The following is a 22,055-nucleotide window of genomic DNA, read 5'->3' as shown; positions in this document are numbered from 1 at the left end:
AAGAAAAAAAAATTTGCTTGTGATTCTGTTGTCAAGCTCATCTCATACAGCTGGAATAGCATTTACTCTGAGTTTCAAATCATCCAATATTCAAGACCCCTGGTTTCAATTTAGAAATGACTAAAACCCAAAGCGACATTAAAATATATCTATAGTTCCCAAATTAACTCTAAAATGCAGTATTTTAATATTGGCATTATATGACACCAGAACATCACAGAAGATCCCAAATGAGTAAGCGCCAATGGTTGCTTAACAACTCTAGTTGTTAAGCAACAACAACTAGTAAAAACTGAAGCAGCTATTTTAGAATGCTAGTCTCAGTCACTCAGCCATGTCTGACTCTTTGTGACCATTCTATGGACTATAGCCGACCAGGCTCCTCTGTCTATGGGATTCTCCAGGTAAGAATACTGGAGTGGGTACCCATTCCCTTCTCCAGGGGATCTTTCCAATTCAGGGATCAAACCTGGGTCTCCTGCATTGAAAAAATATTCTTTATCATCTGAGTCACCAGAGAAGCCCACTTGTTAATGCTAGAATCTAGTCAAATACTTTAGCCAGTGATAGGGAAGTGCTTGATGAAGAACGACTCATATATTTCAGTGAATTTTGAAATTCCTTGTGTAGCTACTATTCCCTAAACCCCTATCTCCTCATCTCCTATCCCTGTGAGTGAGGCCTAATGTGCTTTCCTAGGTCTGTGGAGGGAAACAGAAACCTTCTTCTCCAAAAAGTTGCCTTTTCCTCTGTGATCACTGCTACTGATTGCTGAAGAGCTAGCACAGAGGTTGGCCATTGATTTTTATGCACACTGGCTATTGATGAAATGAAATTTAAAGAGGTAGACTTTTAATTTTTCTCTCTCTCTTTTATTCAAGCCAGGCATTTAAGGAAATTTCCATCAGGTTTGCCTGTTAATTGAGAGAATAATGGAATAGAGACAGTAGTGACCACATACAACAAGGAACACAATCTTTGTAAAAAAGTCTAGAAAATTCACTGAACAAACAGCAGTAATCCTAGGTGAGACAGAGGATGTGACGCTCAGAAATGCCTCACTAAAATATTCACAATGTCCAGTTCTAAACAAAAAGTTATAAACCATACAAGAAATGTGGAAATGTGGCCTAATCATAACAAAGATTAATTGATAGTAACTCTCCATGAAGAAGCTGTTGATGGTTTTGATTGTTAAGCTGACAAAAAGCTAAAATGAGAAAGAGAAAAATACAAAGAGGAAAGAAAGGGGGATGGAAGGAAGAAAGGAAGGAACAGAGGCAGAGAGGGAGGGAAGGAAGAATATGAGGCACTAATTCAGTTGCAATAAAAAGGTATACTCGAGTATGCTTGTGGTTAGAATATGGTCTGGTAGTGAAAACATATTGCTTTTATTCCTAGCTTTGCTGTTTACTCTGCTCTTGGCTTTCTCTACCTTGAAGAGAGCTTGTGATGTCTTTAAAGGACTTTGATCTCATTTGAGAAAGATGATGGAGGAGGTATCATTTTCCTCAGTTCTAGTAGAGACTTGACAGCAAGAGCTATCAATTTCTCATATGAAGTACTGGAGTATCCTTTTCTGGAAATCTTAACAATTGACTGGTCAAATCATAAGAAAATATTGTAAGAAAAATGGAAAGAAACAGTTTTGTGCCTTTGGGAAATAGATTGACAGCAGTGGCAGACTTGGAGGTTTATTATATTCTTTGTTTTAGTAGAGCTACAATTTTTAACACACTTTTTCTTTTAAAAAATGTGTATCCCATTTTAAAATAATTTGAAAGAAGCTGCATCTGTTACTTTCCTCAGAAATCTATCTTTCCAAATTTATGGCTCATGCTGTGATTTTTTTTTTTCTTCATGAACAGCCGCTTTCTTTAGATTCTTGTAAGCTTTTATGAACAACATCAATTTAATTTCCTTGGGGTTCTGATCTAAATTTTCTCTCTTCTGTGCTGTACTGGATACTACAATTTCAGTTTTAAGTTCTACAATGTGTGTGTGTGTGTGTGTATGTGTGTGTGTGTGTATTACATCACAATTCCTACACATTTTATGCTGCCAAATATTTATAATGTCAAATCAAATGGCTTGTGTATTTTAACATGTATTCAAATATAATACATTAAAAGGAAAAATTATATAATGTTATGAGACATACTCAGTATTATGGAGATAAATTTTACATTTCTTTTAGCTCAAACAAAGTGGTATGTCAGTTTTGGGACAATCAGAACCTTATCTGGGAATATATTAACAGAAGAAAATTCTGAAAATTTCCTTCATATTTATTATTCTTCAATAATATTAGTGCTTCCATGAATAGTTTCTCTTAATTAAATTTCCAACATAATCAAATATTAACCTGTAAGGTTTTGGAAAAATGATGTATTTATTTGGAAATATTTCAAAAGTAGTGATATAAAATCCTTGTGTGATAACTATTAAAGATGCTTAATGTCTCTTAATCTTTTGAGTTTATATGTTTTTTTTAATACTTTTAACTATTGTTTTAAACCAAAAAGTATTTTGGTTTAAAAATAATCGTTTAAAGAGTTTCTAAAATAAACTAATTATACCTTCTTTTATGAAAGAATCATAAAGTCTTCACAGTTTTATGTTTAAATGATCAGTATTTGAATGCTGTGCCATTGACTTTACCTATTAAAGAAAATCTGTTTTTATAATAATAAATACTGTATTTCTAAATTATTACTTATTCAAATTTAATATATCATTTTCAATCGCAAGCTAAACTTGCTGCTGCTGCTACTGCTAAGTCGCTTCAGTCATGTCCGACTCTGCACGACCCCACAGACGGCAACCCACCAGGTTCCCCCATCCCTGGGATTCTCCAGGCAAGAACACTGGAGTGGGTTGCCATTTCTTTCTCCAATGCATGAAAGTGAAAAGTGAAAGTGAAGTCACTCAGTCATGTCCAACTCTTTGCGACCCCATAGACTGCAGCCTACCAAGCTCCTCAGTCCACGGGATTTTCCAGGCAAGAGTACTGGAGTGGGTTGCCATTGCCTTCTCCAAAGCTAAACTTAGATGTATGAATTTAAATATGACTAGTAGAAACAATTTAAAAGCAGTAGAACAAAAGGGTAGACTTTTTAATATCATTTCTATGTGTTAGAACATGAATATATCAAATATGCAGTTATTTTTATATTTGCAATATATCAATTTAGGAATATTTCTTGACCATGTAATGGTTAACTTTATGAGTCACCCTGGAGGGTGTTTTGGGATGAGATTAACATTCAAGTTAGTACATTCTGGGTAAAGCAGATTGCCGTTCATAAAGTGTGTGGGCCTCATCCAATCAAATGAAAGCTTGAGTAAAACAAAAAGGTCTGCCTTCCAGAGCAGATGAGTTCTCCAGTAGGCCACTTTCAGACTTTCAGACTTCCTCATCTGCACCATTAAATCTCCAGAGTTCCCAGTCTGTTTGCCCACACTGAAGACTGTGGACTTAACTAGCCTGCTTAATTATGTAACTAAATTTCTTATAATCTTTCTCTGTATGTATACATCCATAGATACTACTGGCTGGAGAACCCTGATTAATTCCAGTGTTGACTGTATCACTATTTTAAGTGCTATTTGAGACTTTTAGAAGGTTGGTCAGGAACAGATCTGGTGAACATCAATCATGCCTATGCTTTGAACTATGGTATATTCTATTGCACTTTTTTTTTTAATAAACATTCCTGTGGTTAGATGCATATCTACAGAAAGAATCTAAGTTACTGACAGAAATATATAGCAACTGAAGTAGACCCATTTCAGTTGTATTTACAACCCTTGTTAGCATTGAGTAGAATATCCCCTCCCAGCTGTCTGCCCACCACTTTGCTCCTTTAGATGTTATACCCATCCATCCCCTGAGTCAGCAGAACTCTCTGCTAATCAAAAAGCTTCACAGGCCCCTCTTGTGAAGAAGAGGAGAAAATGAGAGGAGAAGCCTCTTCTCTACTCTTGAATGTGCCACCTCCTGACTCCCAATATGCAGAGCTCACATTTGGACTGCCTTTGAATATATTTCACCTCATTGGGAGCTTTGTCTGCTATATTAAGTCAGATGAACTGGTAAAAGTGAAAGTGTAAAAACTCATAATGTTTTACTTTTTGTAGCAACAGTCCTCTTGGTGGGAAAAGGGGACTTCTGAGACATAAATATCCAAGTGCACGTACAGCCAAATTTTACACGTTAAGAGAGATGTTCCTTGATTCTTAGTAACTAAAATTCATCTTCCTCTTTCACATTTGATGCATTCTGCTTTATTTTTCTTCCTAGAACTCACAAGTCTTTGACATTATATATTTTATATATTTATTGTAATAACTGCTATTTCTTTGTCCAGAATCTATGTTTTGTGGAGAAAGGAGCTATATTTGATATTGTTTAAACTCAAATTCCAACTTCTATAACAACTAGTAGATGATCATTAAATACTTCTTAAATACTCTTGAATAGAACTATTAACAGGTAAATGAGTGAATTGTATGTTTTGGAGTAAATTCCTTCCTTTTGTGGACAATCTCAGTTTCCAACTATATCTTTTTTGCCATAAAAAACAATCTTCTCACATTTCTATTCACATTAAAAAATATTTTCTTAAATTAATGGATATTTAAATTTCTTTGTGGAAAAGTCAGAGCAATAAATGGTAAAATGTGCTAAAATTTCAATTAAAAATTCATACAGTTTATTCAGCAATATTTTCTTAGCCTTGTATTTTCATTATGCAATACTATCCTAGTATATTGCACATGAAATCATTTTCCCCAGACTTCTTTCTTTGGAAAACCCCATGTATTTGGTAGTTGGACATGCTTAATCAACAGTAATAAAATAGTTACAGCTCAATCACTTACAGATTAAAAAATCAATATCTAAAAAGAGGTGATGTCCCTGACTATCTTTCCATCACATGAGGTTTTTTCTGCTTCATAAATAACCCTGACCTCTTGTAATTCATCATCCTTCATAGTCTTAACAATGAGCACTGGATATCGTGGTCAGCACAGTGGGTGATACAAAGGTATATAAGATATGGTGCCTGGCCTTTGAAGATTATTTTAAAAACATTAAAATATTCATAGTGTGAATAACAGCAAATTCACAATTTGCTGTTACACAATTTTATTTATCTTAAAACCCATACTTAGAAATAATTCAACACATAATTTGTCAAGCCATTTCTGATTCTCCTTAATGCTATCTCCAAGTGTTGAAATTCGGGTAGGGTTTCTTTTAACATTAATGTTGAAATTCTTTGTCTAAATAGTATCATGTGTGACCCACCACTGCTAATACATGAGTAATCTCAGGCTTTTTCTTCCTTCCCCTCATAAAAGAGAAAACTGTTTGCCCTGCTCATTTTCTTCTTATTTCTCCAATTTACAAGAAAACTACTGCTTGCCAAACCAATTATTTTTGAGTTTTATTAGTGTTATTGTTTGCTTGCATTTGTTTTTATTTGTGTTTTGCTTTTTGGAGTGTAAAATTTGGACAAAGAGGAACAAGGAAAGAAAGGAATGGGATGGGTCAAATTAGAATTTAAAAAGGAAAAAGCTGAAAGCAATTATGTCAAGAGGAACATGGAAGCAAATAAAACCTTTTTAAAGGAACGTGGCTTAGGTCTATATGTATACGTCACAGTATTTGAGAAACACACACAATAACCTTGGAATGGATTTAAATTTGGCTATGGATAGAATTTATTCACTCCTGACACTACTATGAGTTTAGATCATGTCCATGGAACTACATAACTATTAACATGTTTACTTTTGCTTTCCATCTATATATATTAGATGTTTATTCTAAGCTGAGCACTCTTGTAGTGCATACTTATCTAGATGTAATTCTTGTAGAAGGCTCAGCCATCATGAAACTTACATTCTAGGAAAAGGAGAGCAGAAGCACATTAAAACAAAACCTAACAAAAATATCTTCCTATACTAAAAATTGCTGAGAAGAAAAACAATGGTCAAGTAAGAATGTTTTGAAAAAAAAGGAACTACCCTGGGGATATCAAAACATGGTCTAAAACATTTGAAGCAAAGAGAATCATTAGAGCAAAGGACTGCAGTCCAGAACAAGCCTGGCATGTTAAATCCAAGCAAGTAAGAAGGCCAGTGCAGGCAACAGGAGCATAGGGTGTAAACAGAGCATGCTTAAGCTGAGATACAGGAAGTAGGGATAGACTTATTGAATTAAACTTTGTGGGTCACAAAAAAGGAAACAGGGTTAAGTTCGTTATGTTTGCTTGTTTGTCTTCTAGAAGTCATGTAAAACTTTTACAGCTTAGTCAGAAATGATCTGTACCATATAGTAAAACTTGAGGCCAGAATGATAAAATTGCATACTCCTAAACATTTGGGAGAAAATTCTGAAAGAGATGGGAATACCAGACCACCTGATCTGCCTCTTGAGAAATTCGTATGCAGGTCAGGAAGCAACAGTTAGAACTGGACATGGAACAACAGATTGGTTCCAAATAGGAAAAGGAGTACGTCAAGGCTGTATATTGTCACCCTGTTTATTTAACTTATATGCAGAGTACATCATGAGAAACGCTGGGCTGGAAGAAGCACAAGCTGGAATCAAGATTGCCGGGAAAATATCGATAACCTCAGACATGCAGATGACACCACCCTTATGGCAGAAATTGAAAAGGAACTAAAAAGCCTCTTGATGAAGGTGAAAGTGGAGAGTGAAAAAGTTGGCTTAAAGCTCAACATTCAGAAAATGAAGATCACGGCATCCGGTCCCATCATTTCATGGGAAATAGATGGGGAAACAGTGGAAACAGTCTCAGACTTTATTTTTCTGGGCTCCAAAATCACTGCAGATGGTGACTACAGCCATGAAATTAAAAGACGCTTACTCCTTGGAAGGAAAGTTATGACCAACCTAGATAGCATATTGAAAAGCAGAGACATTACTTTGCCAACAAAGGTCCGTCTAGTCAAGGCTATGGTTTTTCCTGTGGTCGTGTATGGATGTGAGAGTGGGACTGTGAAGAAGGCTGAGCACCGAAGAATTGATGCTTTTGAACTGTGGTGTTGGAGAAGACTCCTGAGAGTCCCTTGGACTGCAAGGAGATCCAACCAGTCCTTTCTGAAGGAGATCAGCCCTGGGATTTCTTTGGAAGGAATGATGCTAAAGCTGAAACTCCAGTACTTTGGCCACCTCATGTGAAGAGTTGACTCATTGGAAAAGACTCTGATGCTGGGAGGGATTGGGAGCAGGAGAAGGGGACAACAGAGGATGAGATGGCTGGATGGCGTCACTGACTCGATGGACGTGAGTCTGAGTGAAGTCCGGGAGTTGGTGATGGACAGGGAGGCCTGGCGTGCTGCGATTCTTGGGGTCGCAAAGAGTCGGACACGACTGAGCGACTGATCTGATCTGATCTGAAACATTTGGGAGAAGGCAATGGCACCCCACTCCAGTACTCTTGCCTGGAAAATCCTATGGATGAAGGAGCCTGGTAGGCTGCAGTCTGTGGGGTCGCTAGGAGTCAGACGACTGAGCAACTTCACTTTCACTTTTCACTTTCCTGCATTGGAAAAGGAAATGGCAACCCACTCCAGTGTTCTTGCCTGGAGAATCCCAGGGACAGGGGAGCCTGGTGGGCTGCCATCTATGGGGTCGCACAGAGTCGGACAGGGCTGAAACGATTTAGCAGCAGCACTTACATGTGGACTCTAAATAAATTGAACATACAGGAATAGAGAAGAGATTAGTGGTGGTCTGGGTGAGTGGTTGGGGGTGTGCAAATGAGTGACGTGGTCCAAGGGTGAAAGTGAAAGTGTCAGTCGCTCAGTTGTGTCGTACTCTGTCTGAGTCTTTGTGACCCCATGGGACTGTAGCCTGCCAGGGATTTGTCCACGGGATTCTCCGGGAAAGAATACTGGAATGGGTTGCCATTGCCTTCTCCAGGGGATCTTCTCGACCCAGGGATCGAACCCGGGTCTCCCTCATTGCAGGAAGATTCTTTATTGTCTGAGTTACCAGGGAAGTCTGCTCAAAGGGTACAAACTACTAGGTACAAAATTAGTAAGTTCTGGGATGTAATGTACAGGATGGTGATTATAGTTAACAATAATGTATTGTTGTTTGGAAGTTGCTAAGAAAGTAAATTTTAAAATTTTCACCACACACACAAATTTTGACTATGAAAATTGATGAATATGTTTAACTAACCTTATTGTGGCAATCATTTTGCAATATATACATTCATGTATCAAATCATTACATTGTACACCTTAAACTCAGGTCATATTATATATTAATTACATCTCAATAAGGGGGCTTCCCTGGTGACTAAGATGGTAAAGAATCCACCGACAATGCAGGAGACCTGGGTTCAAATCCTAGGTGGGGAACATCCCCTGGAGGAGGACATGGCAACCCATTCCAGTATTCTTGCTTGGAGAATCCCATGGACAGAGGAGCCTTGTGGGCTACAGTCCACAGTGTCACAAAGAGTCAAACATGACTGAAGAAACTAAGCATGCATGCACTATTAAAATCAGTCTGCATATCCTAAATTCACAAAAATTTGTGCAGACAGGCAGAGGGCTCAGCGATTTGTAGAAGAAATTTTCCCAGAATTAAAAACAGACTAAAATAGATCTTTGCAGCCAAATTCTCACATGGATAATTAAGAATGAACAAGATATAAAGCACATAGTAAAGAAAATCTATACAGGAATTCATTTCCATTTAAATTAGTTGTTTTCCCTCCTAATAGGAGGTAATAATAATGATGATGACCATAATGATAAGGGTAATAATAGTAAGACTCTTATTTGCATCTACCACTAAATTAAATGATTACTATGTGCCAGGTACTGAGTTAGCCACTTTACAAATAGTATCTCATATAATCCTCATAACATTCCTACATGTCTGTACTAAAACCCCCATTAAAGATGAGAAAAGTCCATCCTAAAGAATATTAACATGGTTTTCCTGGGTAATATATTTAATGTATGGCAGAGCTAGGATCCATACCTGAACATCTGTGAGTCCAGAGCCCAGACTTTCAGGGACTGTACAATAAAATGTGGTGATAAAATCCAGATTTATTCTATAACTTCTATGGTGTTTTTTTCTTACTGTTTGCTTGTTTCTCTGTATAATACCAAACAGCATCACTAGAAAGTAAGGACTAGAGATTTTAAAGTATTTTCCAATTATGTCAATGAGATGACATTTGCAAAGTTTTCATATCCTGTTTTAACGTCTCAGGAAGGCACTAGTTGAAAGATATTGCCTATGTCTATATTCATGTTTAACTTCTTCCCCCATATTCTTGTATGAAGGGAGAAGATGGAAATATAAACAAGTTGCCATAGGACTGGAATGACAAATGTTATTTTTCCAGTCAAAAATACCCATTCAGGAGTAACATAAATCTTGGATACATGTTTACTGAATGCATATTTACCAAATCTGTTGAAATTCTGAGAATTCAACCAATTGCTAAGATATTGGGCAATGTTCTAATTTTGCTTACATTTACTTTGAAAACTCTGTTTTCTTAAACACAGGATGCTGTGTTATTTGTGTAATTTCCTACATGACAAATCATTGTTCTGGACACTGGGTGCAGCAGGAGTTTCTAATACCTAAATGAGATTATACTAATCCTCAATTTAAAGCACTTAAATATCTTCCCATTGGTTGTAATATATAATCCAAGACTTTTATCATTGAGTGTGTGGCTTTTTATTAGTCAGCAAATGTCTATTGACATGTAGTGTATTGTTATGGTGCAGTGATCCAATGACATCATCAGACATGATTCCAGGTTCTTTTCATCTTTCACCTCTACTCTTCTTAGCCCATAGTTCTCTGTCCCCACTCTTATCATCTCCTGGTTACAAGATGAAAATTTTTCTCCAGGCTTCTGCCTTCATAACAGCCTAACTGGGCTAGGTAGATGGGGACAGAGAGAAAATTATGCTCCTACAAGGGAAAAAGATGTAGGCAGACTACCTAGTAGAATAGGACTATTTACAAACCACCTCTAGTATGGGGGGAGTGCTGGGAAATAGACTTTAGACAGACAGGCTGGAAAACTAAAAATAAAGTTTTATGTTTAAAGGAGGACAACTAAATAGACATTGGGTTTGTACCTAGTGGTACTTGACTAATATCTGGGAAAAATGTTAGTCATTGGGGTTAGAAATTATTATTATTGTTCCCACTTAGAGAATTTATTTTATATAATCTAGCCTATTCAAATTGTTCCGTCTCTTGTCCTGACATAATCTTCATTTTCTCTCTACTTAATTTTAGCTGAACCACTAATTCCTTGAATCATCCGTGCACTTTCTCTCTTGTTTTATAGTTGCAGTCACTATAACTTTACTTTGCAGAATTCTGTCTTCTTAACTGCTGAGTTTCTTCTTTACCTAGATGTCAATTCAAGCATCTTTTACTTTATCAAGCATTCTCATATCTTCTTAAATGCATTTAAAATACCATTCCTTTATATTAATACTGTTCAGCCATAAAAAATAGAATAATGCCATTTGCAGCAAGATGGGTGCAACTAGAGATGATAGTACTAAGTAAAGTAAATCAGAAAGGGAGAGACAAATACCATATGATATCACTTATTTGTTGAATCTAAAGTATGACACAAATGTACCTATCCACAAAACAAAAAGACTCACAGACATAGAGAACAGACTTGTGGCTGTGATGGGGGCAGGGTTGGGAGCGGGCAGGAGTGGGAGCTTGGGATTAGGAGGTGTAAACTATTATACTATTATATATTATCCTATATGGATGGGCGAACAACAAGGTCCGACTGTATAGCACAGGAAACTATTCTCAATATCCTGTGATAAACCATAAATGAAAAGAATATAAAACATGTCCATATGTATAAAATGGAGTCACTTTGCCATATAGCAGAGATTGGCACAACACTGTAAATCAACTTTACTCCAATAAAAAGTTAAAAATTTTAAAATACCATTCCTTTTTTCACATCATACTGTGAACATTTGTGTGTGCTTACATTATTATGAACAAGTGATTAACAGAGCTGAGAATTGAGGATATATTCAATCTGAGGACACAGGAAAATATTTAAGTGATAATGTGATTAATATCATTAAGCATTTGCAAGTTTTGTCAATTCTATCCTTGTGGCCATAAGAATATATGTGTGTGCGTGTACGTGTGTGTGTGTGTACTGGAAGTTTATTCTTTTGCTAAGTTTTTTGAAAGTTTATTTTTAGTGAAAAGAAAATGTTTAGGCTGGTTGTATTATTAAATTTTAGCCACTGTAGAAGGGATAATATTGGATGTGTGAATAAGTAATCTTCTAGATGTTGTCTTATACTATGATGACATAAATTACTAACCAAGTAATGTTGGATAATTGTTTATAATTTTGAATATATCAATCTATAAATAGCATTAGTATAGCACTTTAGTGTTTTCAATTTGCTTTTATACCCTATTTACTTGATTTTTAAAACAGTCGAGTAAAGGTAGAGATGATAAATATCATTATTCTTTTTTTACAGAACAGATAAATGTGTGGTTCAGAGAGGTTCACGGATATGCCAAAGGTCAAATCGTGAGTGGTTAAATTAGAAATTAAACATAGATCTTTTGATTCCAAATCCACTGTTTAGTTAACTAATTCTGACTCTTGTGAATATGAGTATATAAAATTATCTACTTTTGTCCTCCTGAGTGTTTTGTATTCACATTTTATTAACAGGTCTTCCCTGGTGGCTCAGTGGTAAAGAATCTGCCTGCCAGTACAGGAGAGGAGGGTTTGATCCCTGGGTTAGAAAGATCCCCTGGAGAAGGAAACAGCAATCTACTCTAGTATGCTTGCCTGGGAAATCCCATGGATAGTGGAGCCTGGCAGGCTACAGTCCATGGGATCACAAAGATTCAGATATGACTTAGTAACTGAACAAAAACAACAATTTATTAATGAGATTTCCCTGGTGGTTCAGTGGTTAAGAATCCACCTGCCAATGCAAGAGACATGGATTTGATCCCTGGGTCAGGAAGATCCCCTGGAGAAGGAAATGGCAACCTACTCCAATATCCTTGCCTGGGAAATCCCAAGGACATTGGAGCCTGGTGATCCACAGGGTCACAAAAGAGTCAGACACAACTTAGCAACTAAACAACAACACAATTTATTAATAATGAATGCTACTTAGTTATATTTTTAAAACATTATGTATACCCAAAACATCTTGAACGTAACTTATTTTCTATGTGAAATGCTCATTGCTGCCAAGTCGCTTCAGTCTGTGTCCGACTCTGTGCGACCCCATGGACTGCAGCCTACCAGGCTTCTCCGTCCATGGGATTCTCCAGGCAAGAACACTGGAGTGGGTTGCCATTTCCTTCTCCAATGCATGAAAGTGGAAAGTGAAAGTGAAGTCACTCAGTCGTGTCTGACTCTCAGTGACCCCATGGACTGCAGCCTACCAGGCTCCTCTATCCATGGGATTTTCTGGGCAACAGTACTCGAGCGGGGTGCCATTGCCTTCTCCCAAAATGCTCATTACTGAAAGTCTAAATTGCTCAGTCCTTGGTGGAGTAAACAACTTGCCCAGCTTTGCCAAGAACTTCTCTGTGTTTAAAATTCCTAAGCCCCAGTATCTTTCTTGGTCCTGGGAAAATTAGAACATTTGATCACCTTCCTGAAACAGTAGAAGACAGAATGCTAAGCCCTGTGTTCTTTTGAGCAGTCTTAGAATTGCAGACACTTCAACTGATAATAAGGAATCTTGAAAGACAGGAAATTGTTGACACAGTTTAATAAAGAGTTCAACTTTTTATTAAGCTACTAAGCATAAAAAAAGTAATTTATCCAGAAGTCTAGTGAAAGGAAGCAGAGAGTAGAAATATTTTAAGAAAAGTCTTTATATCAACAATTTCTAAAGTAATGCCAGTATACTAACTGAAGGAGGGTTTGCTATATTGTGTGGACTATGACTGTGTGCTACCTGCCAGGCTGTAAATGACCAGCTAGTTCTGGTTTGATCCTCACAACATGGGCAGCAATATTGATTGTAAGAGAATTATTGAGAAATGACTCTATCAAAAACTATTTCTTGTTGTAAAAATACTATAAATGTCATTGAACCAAGCCAATTTATGACTAGAAAGAGGTATAACAGAAGAACGTGCCGAAAGAAGTTTGAAAACAAAGATGTAACAGATAACATTGCTGGAACTTCACAAGAGATGTGTCATTTCCTCTTAGATACTGAGAATGCTATTAATGACTACAAATTCTCTAGGAAAATGTTGCTGAGCATCATATTGGAACTTAGGGAATATCTTTGTTAAATAAACATTTTAAATTATTACAGTGACAATATATTTAGCATATATTGTAATCATACATAATATTTTATATGTATTTTCATTACTAGAGTTATCACATGTGGTTTCCATCTATGCAAAATGATGTTATATATTTAATGAATGTTTTCATTGGTTTCAACAACATGGATAGATATTGATGATATATCTTTGATTGTACCTTCTTTCATTTTTAAAATATAAAATATCAGATTAAAAAGAAATTGGGTGGGAGAGTAGAGGGAAAGGGTGAGATAAATGAAGAGAGTAGCATGGATGCGTATACAGTAACACATGTAAATAGATAGCCAATGGGAATTTGCTGTATGACTCAGGGAACTCAAACTGGGGCTCTATAGTAACTTAAGGGGTAGGAATAGGTGAGAGGTGGGAGGGAGATTTAAAAGGGAGGGGGCATATGTATACCTATGGTTAATACACGTTGGTGTATGACAGAAATCAAACCAATATTGTAAAGCAATCATCAACCAATTAAAAATAAATAACTATAAAAACATTGAAAAAACCTGTATATTATCTGTGGTTTAAAAAAAGGAAAAGTTGCACTTTATTTCTGAGACTCCTCCATTATTATATAAAGAGGGACATGTAGTAGACACCTAGCTCTGATCACGCAACCTCTTACCCTTAACTACTCTAAATCACATTAGAAAGTCTGTATGAGTCACTTGTCCAGACTCCCCTGAAGCCAGGAGGGGTCAGTGAAACATAAGCACAAGTCTGATCACACTCCCTACCCCTTGTCTGTTTCCATCTTCTTTCTTGGAACAGGAGAAAACAATTAATAACTGCACAAACTTCTGAGTCATTGGTTCAGCAGCTGCCTATCTCCCAATTTTTTTTATTATATTAGAGAAATAAACATTATTTATGTTTAAAGCAACAGAAGTCATGTTTTCTGTTATTTTCACCTGAAATCTTGTTTAACTTGCATTAACAGATAGATTTTCAGACAAAGTTGAATTTATACTATCAATGTCTTTTGAATCAGTTATGTATTAAATTTAAGAGTTAGTGAAACAATGAAACAGAAGTTAAAGGGAAGAAATTACTGAAAATCAGACATGTTTACAAAGGATATGTTTACAAAAATTATACTTAACTTAAAAATATATTAGAAATAATTTTGATGTTAGAGATTTTATTTTAAAAATTTAAGCTTCTTAATACTCTGTTGACTCTCCTCTGTGAAAAATGCTGCTACCATACAGGAAGTTCCTGCCAACTCTCATTCCTTATCTCCTAATGTTTTGTTAATTGAGTTATTATTTTTTTTTATTTAACTTTACAATATTGTATTGGTTTTGCCCATTATTATTTTTAAATAAGATTTATAATATTTATATTTTACAAACATTTTGAAATGGTTTAGTAGGTTTATTTATTCATTTTTAAAAGAGATGTAATGCCCACACCTTGCTTCTCCATTCCAGGTTTCTGTATTATTTGACTGAATATTTGGCTGTCTTTTACTAAGGACCTCAAATATCAACATTCTATTCCTGAGGTTCTGGCATACATAAAATATTTTTCAGGTTGCCTTTGTAACTGAAGAAAATGTATCCTGTATACAATTACTTAGATGCTTTATGTTTTTTCAGAACTATGTAAATATTACTCAATCATAATTTTTTAAAAGGAAATATTTATTTCAGAAACATTTTTCTTCTTTTATGCCTAAATCCTCATGTTCTATTGTTTTTGTCAGGAGCCATAATTTTGCTTATGTTATTCTTTACAATATTGCATATTCCAAATCACTTATCTTCTCAAAAAGCAGCCATTAATCATTTTATATTCCAATTTTTTATTTTCTGTTATGGGAAAATCACTCATACTCACTATGCGATTTTGCATTGCATTTATATGTCCCTTGCTTCTAATATGGCACTTATTTCTGTTATCTTTTCCTGGGCTATCGTTTTCTGCTAGATTTTTTTCACCTCTTTCACATTTCAATTATCTATTCTTCAATCATACTCACCTACTCTTTGAGTTTCTTTTATTATTAAGGTCATTTGAAGCAATGTCTATTACAAATGTTATGTTTTCTTGATAAGTATTCTCGAAATGTAATGTCTCTGTATGCTTTGCCTTGTGTGTTTTCTCTTTTCCAATGGACAAGTTATGTCTTGAGTCTTTCCTGCTTATCACTCATCTTTTAATGGAGCCAATTATTTGTTGGTAAAGATTATGGAAATTATAAAGTGGAGTGAGACAATGCAGCTCTCAGCTTTAATTAGGGTATGCCATATCAACATATTTATTTTGTTAAAAAAAAAAAGCATTTCTGTGTATTTGTTGTTTAAAATCTGTGAATCACAGGTTAGTTCTCTACATCTCAGGCTCTATGTGTTGATAATTTTCTCAGCCTCTTTCCTCCATCTCCCTGCCTTACATCTGTTCACCTCCTTCAGTAGAGGATTGCAGTAGTTGTCAGTAGGGATTTTATTTCAGTCTACCTTCCAGGCCATCTTGTTGAGCCTAATAAAGTCATTCCAAGCACATAGTCCTAGAGCTTATCACTCCCATCACTGGCCAATTCCATTTCAAAACTATGGTATTTAAGTTAATGGAAATTTTAAGTTTTATTTCATTTTTGAAGAGTAATAAGCTATAGGAAACCACCAGAAATAATGGCCTTAAACTTGGAGTGAGACTTGACTTTACCATGTAAATAAAGTAATAACAATTGACTACCATGTTTAAGCAAACACTATGTGTTTATACTCTGAAATACAGACTGCAATCTATAAAAACAAAAGAGATCATACAAGCTGTAAATCCCCTATTAAAAGTCCCTCTTGGTTGAGAATTTATTTGTTGATTTCTAATGACTCTATCAAAATTTGATGAAGGTTTGGCAAGAAAAGCAGCCCTGCATTGTGCTCAACGAGCTAAAGGCACTTATGCTTGAATATCACACAGGGTCCATAGGATGTGCCCCTAGGAAAGCAGTTCAAATCAGAGCATCCATTCCCTGTGCATAGTCTCCTGGATATGCCTGCTGAGCATTGGCTGTATATCTTAGGAAATACCTCTACCATTTTCCTCCATCACTGAAGCTCAGGAATCAAACTAAATAGTCAGAGAGAGGGCAGAAGCAGGGCAGGTAATACCTGGACATTCCTAAGGATTTTGAAAGAAATTGTTTGAATGAGGATCCTTATTAACTCTCTCTACATGCTGCTTTTTAAAAATACCCTAGTGATTGAATTCTCTATTTAGGGACTCTGCTATGTTACTAATAAAATAACACAAAATTCCAGTTTGTGTCATAGCTATATGTATTCATTATTAATTATTGCTACCACATCTGGAGAAGGCGATGGCACCCCACTCCAGTACTCTTGCCTGGAAAATCCCATGGATGGAGGAGCCTGGTAGGCTGCAGTCCATGGGGTCGCTAAGAGTCGGACACGACTGAACAACTTCACTTTCACTTTTCACTTCCCTGCATTGGAGAAGGAAATGGCAACCCACTCCACTGTTCTTGCCTGGAGAATCCCAGGGACGGGGGAGCCTGGTGGGAGGCCGTCTGTGGGGTCGCACAGAGTCGGACATGACTGAAGCGACTTAGCAGCAGCAGCAGCAGCATAGAGACTTTAGGGGGCTTCTGGCTGGCTTAGTGCCGGAGATGCAGGTTTGAACCCTGGGTCAGGAAGATCCCCTAGAGATGGAAATGGCAACCCAGTCCAGTATTCCTGCCTGGGAAATTCCACAGACAGAGGAGCCTGGTGGCTACAGTCCATGAGGTCGCAAAGAGTCGGATGTGACTGAGCATGCAACATGCATGCAGAGACTTGAGAAGCATTAGTTAAGAAGCCTATGTTAAACTGCAATTACAGATCAATCACAGAATTGTACTCAATTGACACAGAAACAAACAAACAAAAGTGTGTCTCTATCTCTCAGCAGATAGCTAATGTTGGTCAGAGTAGGAGAAAGTCTCTCTACCCACACATTCCTTAACAGACTCAGGCTTACTGAGCCTCTACCATCTGATAATTACATATGGACCCAGTGACCTAATTTCTTATTATCATAGGTGAAAAGAGGCTGTAGTACACTTGCTATGTTATACTTCATTTATATACTTCAGAGATGATCATTTTCTGCTTAGAACCAATTCTAAAAGTAGCCATATCAACTCTCCTGAATGCACAGGGGCTATAAAAATATAACTAATTATTTTTTCTATGGAATAAGATGGATAATAGCCAATTAAATGCATTTTATGGTGTATGTGTCTGATGTATATGTGTATCAACTATCAAATACATTCTGACAAACACTGTGTCATCTGTTTGGGAATACAGTGTATACCTAAAATGTGGAAGGTGTGTTACCTGCTTCACAAATTTTTAATTCTGAGGAAAAATGTGTGATTATTAAACATCCTATGGGCTTCTGGAAAATTCTAAAAGAGATAGGAATACCAGACCACCTGACCTGCCTCTTGACAACCCTATATGCAGGTCAGGAAGCAACAGTTAGAACTGGACATGGATCAACAGACTGGTTCCAAATAGGAAAAGGAGTACGTCAAGGCTGTATATTGTCACCCTGCTTATTTAACTTCTATGCAGAGTACATCATGAGAAATGCTGGACTGGAAGAAGCACAAGCTGGAATCAAGATTGCTGGGAGAAATATCAATAAACTCAGATATGCAGATGACACCATCCTTATGAGAGAAAGTGAAGAGGAACTCAAAAGCCTCTTGATGAAAGTGAAAGAGGAGAGTGAAAAAGTTGGCTTAAAGCTCAACATTCAGAAAACTAAGATCATGGCATCTGGTCCCATCACTTCATGGGAAATAGATGGGGAAACAGGGGAAACAGTGTCAGACTTTATTTTTATGGGCTCCAAAATCACTGCAGATGGTGACTACAGCCATGAAATTAAAAGACACTTACTCCTTGGAAGAAAAGTTATGACCAACTTAGATAGCATATTCAAAAGCAGAGACATTACTTTGCCAGCAACGGTCCGTCTAGTAAAGGCTATGGTTTTTCCAGTGGTCATGTATGGATGCGACAGTTGGACTGTGAAGAAAGCTGAGCGCCGAAGAACTGATGCTTTTGAACTGTGGTGTTGGAGAAGACTCTTGAGTCCCTTGGACTGCAAGGAGATCCAACCAGTCCATTCTAAAGGAGATCAGCCCTGGGTGTTCTTTGGAAGGAATGATGCTAAAGCTGAAACTCCAGTATTTTGGCCACCTCATAAGAAGAGTTGACTCATTGGAAAAGACTCTGATGGTGGGAGGGATTGGGGGCAGGAGGAAAAGGGGACGACAGTGGATGAGATGGCTTGATGGCATCACCAACTCGATGGACATGAGTTTGAGTGAACTCCAGGAGATGGTGATGGACAGAGAGGCCTGGCATGCTGCGATTCATGGGATCACAAAGAGTCGGACACGACTGAGCGACTGAACTGAACTGAACTGAGGTGGCCATAGTGGTAAAGAATTCATCTGCCAATGCAGGAGATCTAAGAGACGCCAGTTCAATCTCTGAAACTGGAAGATCCCTTGGAGTAGGAAATGGCAACACACTCCAGTATTCCTGCCTGGAAAATGTCACAGACAGAGGAGCTTTGTGGGCTACAGTTCAAGGGGTCACAAAGAGTTGGACATGACTGAATGAACAGACATGTGCATGCAAATTATCTTGTCATTTTTAAGGAGTCCAGGGTTTGGGGGAGTGTTCAAAAAATAAATCTATAATTTAAAACTTTGCCTCATTAAATAAGCTGTCTCTACTCCTGTCAATAATGACTCTAGCATTAATTGAAACATAGGTATGACCCTCATTATACAAATGCTCTTCTCTAAATACAGATGGCTCTTAGAAATCTACTGTAGATACTTTTACCACATATTACTATTTTGGCTTCCTTTTTTATTATTGCTTTGAATATACAAATTAAAATATTAGATTAAAATTTCATATACTTTTTGATAAAATAGTTTGGAGAATCACATCTATGTTTCATCAGTATAAAAAAGATTATATTGCAAGTAAGAATATTTGCAGCAATATGGAAACTCAAGTCATTTTTCTTCCCTTATTTTACTATTTTTCAAAAAACAATACAAAATAATATGTGGTGAAGCAAATAACTTATGATATATTGCAGTAATACTCTCACCACAGTCACCAAAAAGTTCGAGAATTCAGCAGAAGTTCAAGATATAAGAATATCTGGGAAACTTTGTAAGTAGCTCAACAATAATTAGAAAATATATAAAACATTTTACTTTAGGCTCTAGTACTGACATTTTCTAATTACCTTCTTACCTCATGAAGTACTTCTAAAGTTTTCAATAAGTAGATTTAGAAAGCATTAGAGATTAAGCTAATCGTACTAAATGCATTAAATACCTATTGATTGGGAGATAATTTATATATTATGACATAGCTTCTTCCTGCCTAAGAACATGGGATGACTTTTCTTTTTTGCAGATCTCACATTGTCTTTCAATAAATGTGTTCTCACTTTGTTCATATGCAGTCTCTGAATTTTTTATTAAATTTATGGGTAAGTATTTCATAAAGTTTCCTGATTTTGGTTTGATGGATTTGTTATTATTGTTGTTCATTGTAAATAGATTAATTTCCCCATTTCTTTTATTAGTTGTTTACTGCTAAATTCAAGACAACATACTGATTTTTGTAATCACTAATTTTATATCAAGTCACTTTATCAAGTTACCTTACTCATTTTAGTAGTTGAGAACAAAGATGAGGGTTGTAGATATTAATCATATTATCACAAAGAAACATAATTTTATCTCTTTTACAAAGTTTATATTGACTTCTGAATTCTTATATTCGTAAAAACTCAAGAAAATATTACATACTATGATGATAGATAGGTTCTCATTAACTTATTTGTTTTAAATAATTTTAGAACTTTGTCCTATAAGGTAATGTTTGTTTAAAGATTCTGGTAAATGGCTTAATGATTTCTTCCTTATGTTTCTGTTGTACTCATACTTTTCATTAGGAATGAATTTTTATATTAGAAAATGCCTTATTGTAACCTACCAATAGAATTTTTTTCACTTTTTTTCCTTGAATATGTGAAGGTAAAATTTATATATATAAAACTTTTTATATTGAGTCACACTTTTATTAATGGAATAAAGCCTTCTTAATAATTTTACATTATATTTTCATACATTCCTTGCTTCTATTTGTTGATATTTTATTTAAGAATATGTATTTTTATACTGATAAATAATTTCTCTGTGTTTGTTTTTGTCTCTCACTTTTTCTCTCTTTTTTTCTTTTTGAGATTTGAAACTTAAGTTGATCTCATAAAACAAACTGAAGCATTATCTCTCTTTATACATTGAAAACAATGGAAACAACAAGAGACTTATTTTGGGGGGCTCCAAAATCACTGCAGATGGTGACTGGAAACATGAAATTAAAAGACAGTTGCTTCTTGGAAGAAAAGCTATGACCAACCTAGACAGCATATTAAAAAGCAGAGATATTACTGTGCCAACAAAGGTCCGTCTAGTCAAAGCTATGGTTTTTCCAGTAGTCATGTATGGATGTGAGATTGGACTATAAAGAAAGCTGAACCCCGAATAACTGATACTTCTGAGCTGTGGTGTTGGAGAAGACTCTTGAGAGTCTCTTGGACAGCAAGGAGATCCAACCAGTGCATCCTAAAGGAAATCGGTCCTGAATATTCATTGGAAGGACTGATGCTGAAGCTGAAGCTCCAATACTTTGGCCACCTGATGCAAAGAACTGACTCGTTGGAAAAGACCTGGATGGGTAAAAATTGAAAGTAGGAGGAGAAGGGAATGACAGAGAATTAGATGGTTGGATGGCATCACCGACGAGATGGACATGAGTTTGAATCCACTCTGGGAGTTGGTGATGGACAGGGAAGCCTGGCATGCTGCAGTCCATAGGGTCACAAAAAGTCGGACACGACTGAGCAACTGAACTGAACTGATACCTTGAAATAGTTTAAATGAACTGAGAATGAAGCTGCCTAACAGTTGGTTAAAACTTAGTTGATCCAGGTTCCTTACACTGTAGTTTTTAAACATATATTCTGTTTCTACCATTGTAATGCATATTTTCAATTTGTCTATTTCTTGAATAAATTTTGGTAATTTGTATTTGTTAGAAATCATCCATTTCCTCAAAATGTTTCAAATGTGTTCTATAAGGTTTAAGTGAGGTGATATTTAATGCTTTTATTTCTCCTATAACTTTATTATTTCTCATTTTCCACTCTCATTCATGTATGTTTACTCTGTCAGCCTTTTAATAAATATCATTTGACTTTTAAAAATATGAGCTTCTGAATTTTATGCATACTGATGACTATCTCTTGTTTTTTCTTAAATTTTATTCTATCTTTATTAAATTCATCTTCCTATTTTATCTTGATTTATTTTGTTAAATAATGGTGTTCATTGACTAATTGCTTAAAAATAAATTAATTAAATTTGGTCATTCATCTTTCTAATAATAACGGTACCTGAAACTATAAACTTACTAATGGTATATAAACTTCCTCTTGGTACATAAACTTCCCATATGGGTACATCCCATAGTTTTTGATATGAAGTGTTCTCATATTTATTGCTTTTTGTATATTTTAAAATTTCCCA

General features: G+C 36.0%; 2 long non-coding RNA genes across 8 annotated transcripts in view; one reads left to right on the top strand and one right to left on the bottom strand.

Annotated features, from left to right (window-relative positions):
* The window catches only part of LOC147370846 (uncharacterized), a 290,061-nt gene that overhangs the window by 94,189 nt on the left and 173,817 nt on the right, over positions 1-22,055 (bottom strand). The gene's annotated exons all lie outside the window — the stretch shown is intronic.
* On the top strand, positions 281-21,733 carry LOC147370847 (uncharacterized). The gene is made up of 4 exons (XR_015166199.1): positions 281-404; positions 11,572-11,624; positions 19,876-19,951; positions 20,711-21,733. It is a non-coding gene; the product is annotated as an uncharacterized LOC147370847 (long non-coding RNA).

This window comes from Bos grunniens, chromosome 6 (assembly GCF_055505025.1).
Source record: "Bos grunniens cultivar Pamir isolate PY7600 chromosome 6, Bosgru_T2T1.0, whole genome shotgun sequence".
NCBI lineage: Eukaryota > Metazoa > Chordata > Mammalia > Artiodactyla > Bovidae > Bos > Bos grunniens.
The sequence above is the reverse complement of the archived record's forward strand: the minus strand, read 5'-3'. Positions and strand labels throughout refer to the sequence as shown.